Below are 8,468 nucleotides of genomic sequence, written 5' to 3' on the forward strand. Positions count from 1 at the left end.
CTATATTTCCAATTTCTGCTGCTATCGCCTTCGACGACTTGAATGGGTCCTTTTTACAAATAGTTACAATGTGGCGATCCAGAACTGGTCAACCAATGTATTCAACAGGTTTGGCTTCGTGTGTGCCCGTTTTCAGTCGATCGAAGGATAAAACAATGTTCTCTGAAGGAGGCGAAGGCCAATCCAAAAACTGCTTATGAAAAGTCTTTCGAGAACTGGAACAATCCTTGGCATAAGTATATTACATCTATTCGGCATTACTTTGAAGGCGACAAAATAAATATTAAAGAAAAATATATACAAAGTTGTCAAATATCTCCCTTCCGCTTCTTTTCTCTTTATTCAATGCTTTATAAAAAGTGTTACAGTGATCGGATTTAGTTCAAATATGCGCCATTTCATTCGATAATCTGTTTCCATATAGTCGGCAACTTCATAATACCCCTCTCGTAGAAGCCCCCCTCCTTATATGCGAAGAACTCGGACAGCCACTTTTCACAAGCCTCTTTTGAGTTCAACTTTACACCAACAAGGGCGTTCGCCATGGACAGGAACAGGTAGTAATCAGTTGGCGCTATGTCCGGGTTATATGGTGGATGCGATAAAACCTTCTTTCCGAGGTCCCGTAGCTTCTGACGAGTCATTAGATGCCACATGCCGGTTTAACTCGTTGTTTGTTCTCTAGCGAATTTGCCTTTAACGAAGGAAAACTTTAAAATAGCGACAGTGCGAATTTCGGCGTTAATGAACTCCATGTTTACACGTCTATAACTGTTGAACACAATATCGAAATTAATCATGTATGGCGTCGTTTTGTAGGTTATGTCAAGACCTTTCAAAGATGTATAGTATTGCCAGATACGATCTCTGTAGCGCTTTATACATAGCCGCGAAATTCAAAAGACAAAAAGGCGGAAGGGAGATATTTGACAATCTAATATATATATATATCTATATATTATATATATACAATATATACTAAGAAAGTCATAACTGATAACAATGCCTAATCTACGATTTTTTGTGACCTTTTAAATTTTTTTTTATGTTATAGTGAACGAAAATTGGTTACCAAATATAGTGTGTAAAAGCTGCTACAACCGTCTAATGGATTGGAAAAATAGATAATAATGGTTCGCGAGTTATGTTAAACTACGTTTTTGCCAAAATGTTACTACTAAGCGAAAAAACATCAAGATAAGGAAAAAATTTAAAAGGTCATAAAAAAAACTGACACATACGAACGCCAAACCCTTTGAGGGTTTTACTATACTGACCTAGTACCATCACCCTGACTTGGAATTTCTCACGCCCCAGACAATAATCCCAAAAATATTCCACAGTGATATCAACAAATATGTAAGCTTTTAGTTTTTCGTATGTATATCTCGCTTAGCGTCGAAAATAACCGTACGTAACGACTGAGCTATGCACCAAAAAGGCATAATTGGTGACGAATCATAAGTTTATGGTTACGACGTGGAAACCAAAGCTCAATCATCCCAATGAATGCAAGACAAAACAAAAAGCGGCAAGTTAGGTGGATCGTAAAGGATTTACTAAAACTTTTCCTCGATTGCAGGGGTGTCGTACACCATGAGCTCGTTTCAAAGGGTCGTACGGTCAATAAAGAATATTACCTGCAACGCCCGGATTTATAGAAGAACAAAAATTGACTTTTGCACCACGAAAGCGCCTCTGCTCACGCATCGTGAATTCGCTTGTGAGCGAATATTTGGCCAAATACAACATATTAATGATGCGACAGCTATAATATTCCCCAGACCTGGCCTGACTTTTGTTTGTTTCGAAAACTGAAGATGAGCATGAAAGGACGACGTTACCCAACATTTTAGGAGATAAAACCTGTATCGAAGGAGGAGCTAAAGAAGAATGTGTTTTTAAGTGCTTTGAGGTTTGTACTAATTGCTAGCAGAAGTACAATGTTTCTGGAGGTGATTACTTTGAAGGGGGTAGTAGAGATATTCATGAATATACATATATATATTAACCTCTTATATGTACCATAGTAAGAGACGAAATAAAGAAAAAGAGCGTCAAAATCTTCGGCATGATAACTCTAATGTAATCCAAAAGTTGTTACAAAAGCTTTGTAGGTTCGATAATAGATAGCAGGAAACTTTCGTACGTAGACTAAATGTTCTTCGCATATAAAGTGCTGGTCTGCTATTCAATCTATATTTTCTTATTCTTCCTGTCAGTCTGAATAAAAAACTATGAAAGATAAGCAGAGAGAGCAACATAGAGAGAGATAAAAAGTGCCAATGGAGAAACCAATACAGAAATAATAACTAACAGAAGAAGATAGATAAAAGAGAGCTAAACCGAGAATATTATGTAATATATAAAGGAAGGGAGTGGCATAGCCAAACTGTTGACAGCCCACCTTGGTAGCCCAGTAGCCGTTAATGATTTTACTATTAAGAAAATTTTTCGAAGGAATAATATACCAAATTCACAGCTGAAAGATTTAGCATGTCAAAACAATATTGGTTTGGTGCTATGTTTACGATACGGTGGCCGTCAAATAATTTTATGTACCTTTTCATGCTAGAATCTGGGAGGATATTCAAAAATATTAGCACAGCACACCGTCGCAGCCATAACGCTTCCCACGATAGACGTGATTCTGTAAAGGGAACGTAGTTATATTTATAATCAGTCACAAGACCATCAGCACTATGCCTTTCCACAAACACTAACTGGTGATGCTTTTTGCTGCCATAACTATAAAAATACATCGTAACCATAACTAACCAACAACAAATTTGCCACATTCTATACAAAAGCTGCCATCGCCCGAAAATTTGTACATTTCCCTCCTGGGCAGAGGCTGCCATACCAATTTTGAATTCTGTCTGTTTATCAGTGCGCGCCAACTACATTATTGCCGCGGTCTCTTAGCAAATTGCCGTTACATCTTTTGACCTTCTTCGCCTTCTAATCGTCATTTTGATTTCGCTTCATTTAAATAGTAATTTATGTATTATTGTTTTGTAGGCGAAATAATTCTATTTGCCTTATCTTAATTTCTCAATCATACTCACGCGTTTGCCGCAGGAAGCTGTGCTTAATGAAATGCCCGTTTGGCATATTCCTTCCTGTTTATTTGCACAAGCATGTCTGCTTTGCTGTGTTTGGCGCTCCAGCATACCTTTCACGCACTGTTAATGATTTTCGCCTCTCACCAGCAAAAGCAAGAAGATGCTATTCTAAAACTCATTTATTCATTTCCGCGTCGTGATTTTATTGATCGCCGACACCAACTAGTTTGTCAGCATTGTGGCGTTGCTTCAGTATTGCTGGGCACTACACGGCGTATACGCAACCGAACAGACAGTTCATGTAGTAGTGCTTTATCAGTCTTTCTCGCTGTTGGTGTTGTCTGCTTTTATTGTATTCTGGTTATTTGTTGTTGTAAGTGTCATTGTCGTCACACAACACTTTCACTGTTATTGCCAACAATTGTATGTCATTAAAATACCGACTTTGCCGTTGTTGCTCGCTTACGCGCAACGCTTGCTGCATTTCACATCAGTTTGTGTGTTTTGTTGTTGCTGTTTTTGTTTTTGTTTTTGTTTCGTACCCACAATAAATTTGTTTGCATTTAAATTACTTGCAAATATTTTATGCGTCGCTGACAATGCCACATTGCTTGCTCTTGACTTTCCGCTTGAGTTCGTTGCTCGCTCTATTACTTCTGTGGTCGCCTACGATTTCCTAAGATTGCCATTAAAGCTGCTTACCTAAATAAGTTTGCAGTTTCCGTTGTTGGTTTTGCTAGTGCTCTTGTTCTTGCTCTAGTTTTAGTTAACTCGAAGTCATAATTTAATAGTATCGTTGTTGTGCATATTCAATTTACAGTGAATGGAAACAATTAACAATGTTCACTTGGTTGGTTAAAGCAATAGAAAATGGAAATTTGTTTCTTATTTTAACAGTAATTTTTGTGTTGTTGTTTTCTTTTTTTTGTTTTCGTTGCTGACAATATGACACAATTTTATTAGAAATGGAATATAAAATTAATCCAAGTAGTTGTGCAACTAAACTAAAACAATTGAAGTAGCGCATTTAGTGCAATTGAAAGTCAGTTGAGTGCATGTAAATGTAATTAACGAAGACAACTTAATAAATTTGATATGAAAATCTCTTTTAATTAAGCATAAATTATTAAGGTTTACGTAAAGTATTTACACACTTACATACACACGCACATACAAGTAGACGTTTCTTCAGGTTTGACGTTTTTATTAGAAAAACACGCCCTCTCAATTTGTTTGAGATAACTCATCTAGATATTTGCCGATATTTGCGGTATAAAGTCACCCGGAAGTTAAGGGTAATATTTGACCCGATTCAAAACATTTGTGACATACCGGCATATTATTAATAGAAAATGATTCTCTCCGAATTTCTATAATATATCTCACAGATCGACCGATATTTTTGATAAAAGGTCCGCAATAGGAACTGTGGTTCACATTTTCGGTATCTGGAGGCTTGAATAGGTTTAGTTCGATTTGGACAATTTTTGATCACAAAGTGGCACAAAGGCACTATTCGTGCAAAGTTTCATCCAGATAAATTGGTTTGTTCTTGATTTGTGGACTGAAAAGTGAAAGAATCACTTGGAATTTGAAAATATGTTGCATGGGAAATAGGCATGTGACCTGTAATGTAGAAATATTAAGATAATATTAAATACCTAATTTGGTTGAAATCGGGATATACCAAGAAATGGGTTTTCACCTAAATGTCGGCAGCGTCATCCCAACGTCCTAATTTGTTAACGACTGCTATAAATCCCTCTCGTACCATCTCGTGCGTAAGATTTCATATCACTGGCGCATATATTTATTTTTCACTCACTCACTTTTACTGAATTTTAACAAAGCCGTTATATGTGGAGAAGAATGCCACAAAATTTTGCCTCATAACATGCAAAAGTGCCAAAAAGCTGTACATTTCGCAACAAAATCGAAAAGTGCGTCTTGAATTGGCAAAAGCTCACATTAACTGGACTATTACAAAATTGAGGAGTGTACTTTTTTCTTATGAGTTCAAGTACAATTTTAAAGGAAGTGATGGATTAAAGCTGGTACGAAGGCCAAAAGGTCAACGTTTAAATCCGCGCTATTCACAAGGTACTGTGAAACATGGAGGAGGTAACGTAATGATTTGGCGATGTTTCGCAGGTCACGGAGTAGGTCAAATTAATGGCATAATGAATCGGTTTTATGTACAAAAACATTCTTCAAAACGTTATGCTTCCTCATGTTGAAGATGAAATCCCGTTAAAATGGATCTACCAACACGATAACGATCCGAAAAACAGGGCCAAATGTGTGAAGGATTGGTTTATTTCCAATAAAATAGAGTCAATCTCATAGAAAATCTATCCGATCCGATTTCGTACATTTATCTAGACGAATAAACTTTTTTGTAATCGCGAACGAGCCGCGCCCATCATTGTTGTTTGAAATCACCAATGAATGCATAAGTTTAACTTGACAATTTATTCTAGCACTCCTAAATAAAGTTCAATGTTTTGTGTTTTTTCAAAATCAAGGTTAAAAAAAATCCGTCTGAAATTACTTCCTTAAATCTCCAAGTTATTGTATATATTATTGAATATATTTTCAGAAGTTGAAAACCTTCTACGATTGGCTGATGGAGATATTGGAAACTGTTTCAATTTGCTCAGAATATACGAATTGTTATACGATTGATTAACGACAGACTTTCAGATTTTGCAATCACATAAATTCGACTTAAAAGCCAACAACAAACAAGCACACTGAGTATTATGTCGTAAGCATAGTAAATTTATGTGCCATAAACTAATGTGATAATTATTGACTTTGTTTGAATTTCGATAAATGTAATTACAGTTAATTAAACTCGAATACCATTAAATGTCAAGTGTCTGCTTCGAACGATAAAAGTTAAATACCCAGCATTTTGGAAGCTTAATAACTCAGCAGAATGATACTGAAAACAACGTTTACTTTACAACACATGCCACATTGTCAAAGTTTCGCATGTGTTAGTGCCCTCTAGGAAAGACGGCACTGTATGCTGGGTACAAATATTCAACTAGCTGGCTGAGAATTATAGGCACTTGTGTTGAGATGAATTGAATTGGAAGAACTATTAATAGTGAATATATTATTAAGGACAGTTTCAGACAAAATGTTTGTATTTCCATATGTTAAAATAGATGGGGACACAGCCTCAACTCTGTATTGTTTGACATCCAATAATAACAAAAATTCGCTGAGAAGACTGGATTTTCTAGCTGCAACTTAAAGAAAACTTCGAATACTACAGACCCATCGCTGCCAGCGTCGATATTTAAAGCAAGAGAATAACGAGTTCAACCAGTCTTGGATCTTTGACTCAGCAAAGGTTCAATCATCTATATTTTTTAATCTTCTGTGGTTTATGAATCGCTCTGAAGCAGACTCGATTCCCGCTTAATAAATTTCTTACTCATTAAAACATTTCAGTAGGTATCCTTATATTTTGAGATTTTTGTCATCATAAAAAGTTGTGGTTACATTTGCTGATTTCCCTTTTGACATTTCTTGAAGTTAGCGTGTTCGTATACAAGGCAGATTTGAAGCGTAGTTCTCTCCTATCGACGACTGATGCTGGTACTAAATGTTATATCGGCGCTAGAGCCGATGCGGACCTCGCCTACTTGCCTTGTCCATATTAATATACAACTCAGTGGTGTAAAACGTCTGTCCATCAGAGGATTGGCGGGTTTAGTCGCTGGACATGACATTGAAACACCACCCTCACTACTCAGGCTTTTGTAGACTACGACGGGGTCTCATTATAACCTCTTGGGATACTTATAAATGCTTTAGCACTAATAGTCATTTTCCCCACGGGTACCGAAAAAGCGAATACATATATCATCGTCAGTAATAAAATAACGACGCAACATTGAAAAAAAAGACGATTGCCGACGAAAGGATGCGCAGATGTATCGTTGTTGTTGTTTTCGTTGCTTTATTACCCTTCTTGTTGCTATTATTATTCATTATTATTGCTGTTTTTGTTATCACGGTTATTATTGTTGTAGTTTTCTCTTTCCTTCTTATAGTCGCACATAGATAATATTGCGTTGCTCCGTTGTCGAGTGTACTTCAGATTGTCTTATGAAAAATTACGCGAAAGGCAAAAGTATGCGCATATTGAAAAATTACCGCTTAAATGAGTGGTGGGTGGGTTGAGGCATACATTAGTGCGAACACACACAGACCTAGAACAGAGTTGCATGCTCTCTTGGGCGGAAGTTGATGAAAAAGTCGCGAGTTGAAGCGTGCAGAAGAAGAGGAGTGCCACAACAGGTGCTCATGATATGCATATGAATTATATATGTACATTGTAATAAAGTATGAAGTAGCAATAGGGACAACAGTAACAGTGGCGATAACGGATCTCCGCCAATTTCCATAAATTTCAAAAAGAGGAGGGCGAAAAGAAAACATTGAAGTGTGTAATTTTAACGCGATTTGAACATGTGACGGCCAAGCAAATTCATCTGGTGCATGTGAATAGTAATTTAAACTCGCATTTATGTGATATATGTTGATGTAGGACGGATGTATGGAAGAAGTGGAGTTGATAGAATTGTGTAAATGGATTTCGAACCATTAAACTCATGCATTACCTCTGAAATATTTGTGGTTTTATACTATTCAATGATAAATAATCCTCTAATCGGCGGCGACCAACAGACGGTTTCAAAACCGGAGCATGCTTTTGTAGCATACTAAAATTATAGATGGAACACTTCTACTGCCTGCTGAATGGCAGTGAAAGCATAACACCAGGAGATGCTGAACCCGATTCCCTAATTTATGACGATGGAGCAGACGTGCCATTTCCCGACCATGAAGAAGTTCAAATAGCAATTACTCCTCTGAAAAACAACAAAGCAGCGGGCCGATGGATTGCCGGTCGAGCTATTCAAACACGGCGGCGAAGAACTGAAAAGAAGCATGCATCAGCTTCTTTGTAGAATATGGTCGGACGAAAGCATGCCCGAAGATTGGAGCCGATTTTTTAAGAAAACCATCTTCTCCGATGAGGCTCTCTTTTATTTGAGTAGTGCGGTAAATAAACCAAACTGCCGATTCTGGTGCGAAGAAAATCCACAAGTTATTAATGAACAACCATTATATTCACTAAATTGACAGTTTGGTGGGGTTTTGGTCTGGTGGAATCATCGGTCCGTACTTCTTTCGAAATGAAGCTGGTGACATCCTTACTGTCAGTGGAGAGCGGCATAGATCAATGATAACAAACTTTTTATGGTTGGTATTGAAAGAATTGATTTTGACAACATCTGATGCAAACAAGACGCGGCTACGTGCCACACAGCATGTGCAACAACCGAATTAATGCGAGAAAAGTTTATAGATTCGAGATTT

Source organism: Bactrocera neohumeralis, chromosome 2, assembly GCF_024586455.1.
Source record: "Bactrocera neohumeralis isolate Rockhampton chromosome 2, APGP_CSIRO_Bneo_wtdbg2-racon-allhic-juicebox.fasta_v2, whole genome shotgun sequence".
Taxonomy (NCBI): Eukaryota; Metazoa; Arthropoda; class Insecta; order Diptera; family Tephritidae; genus Bactrocera; species Bactrocera neohumeralis.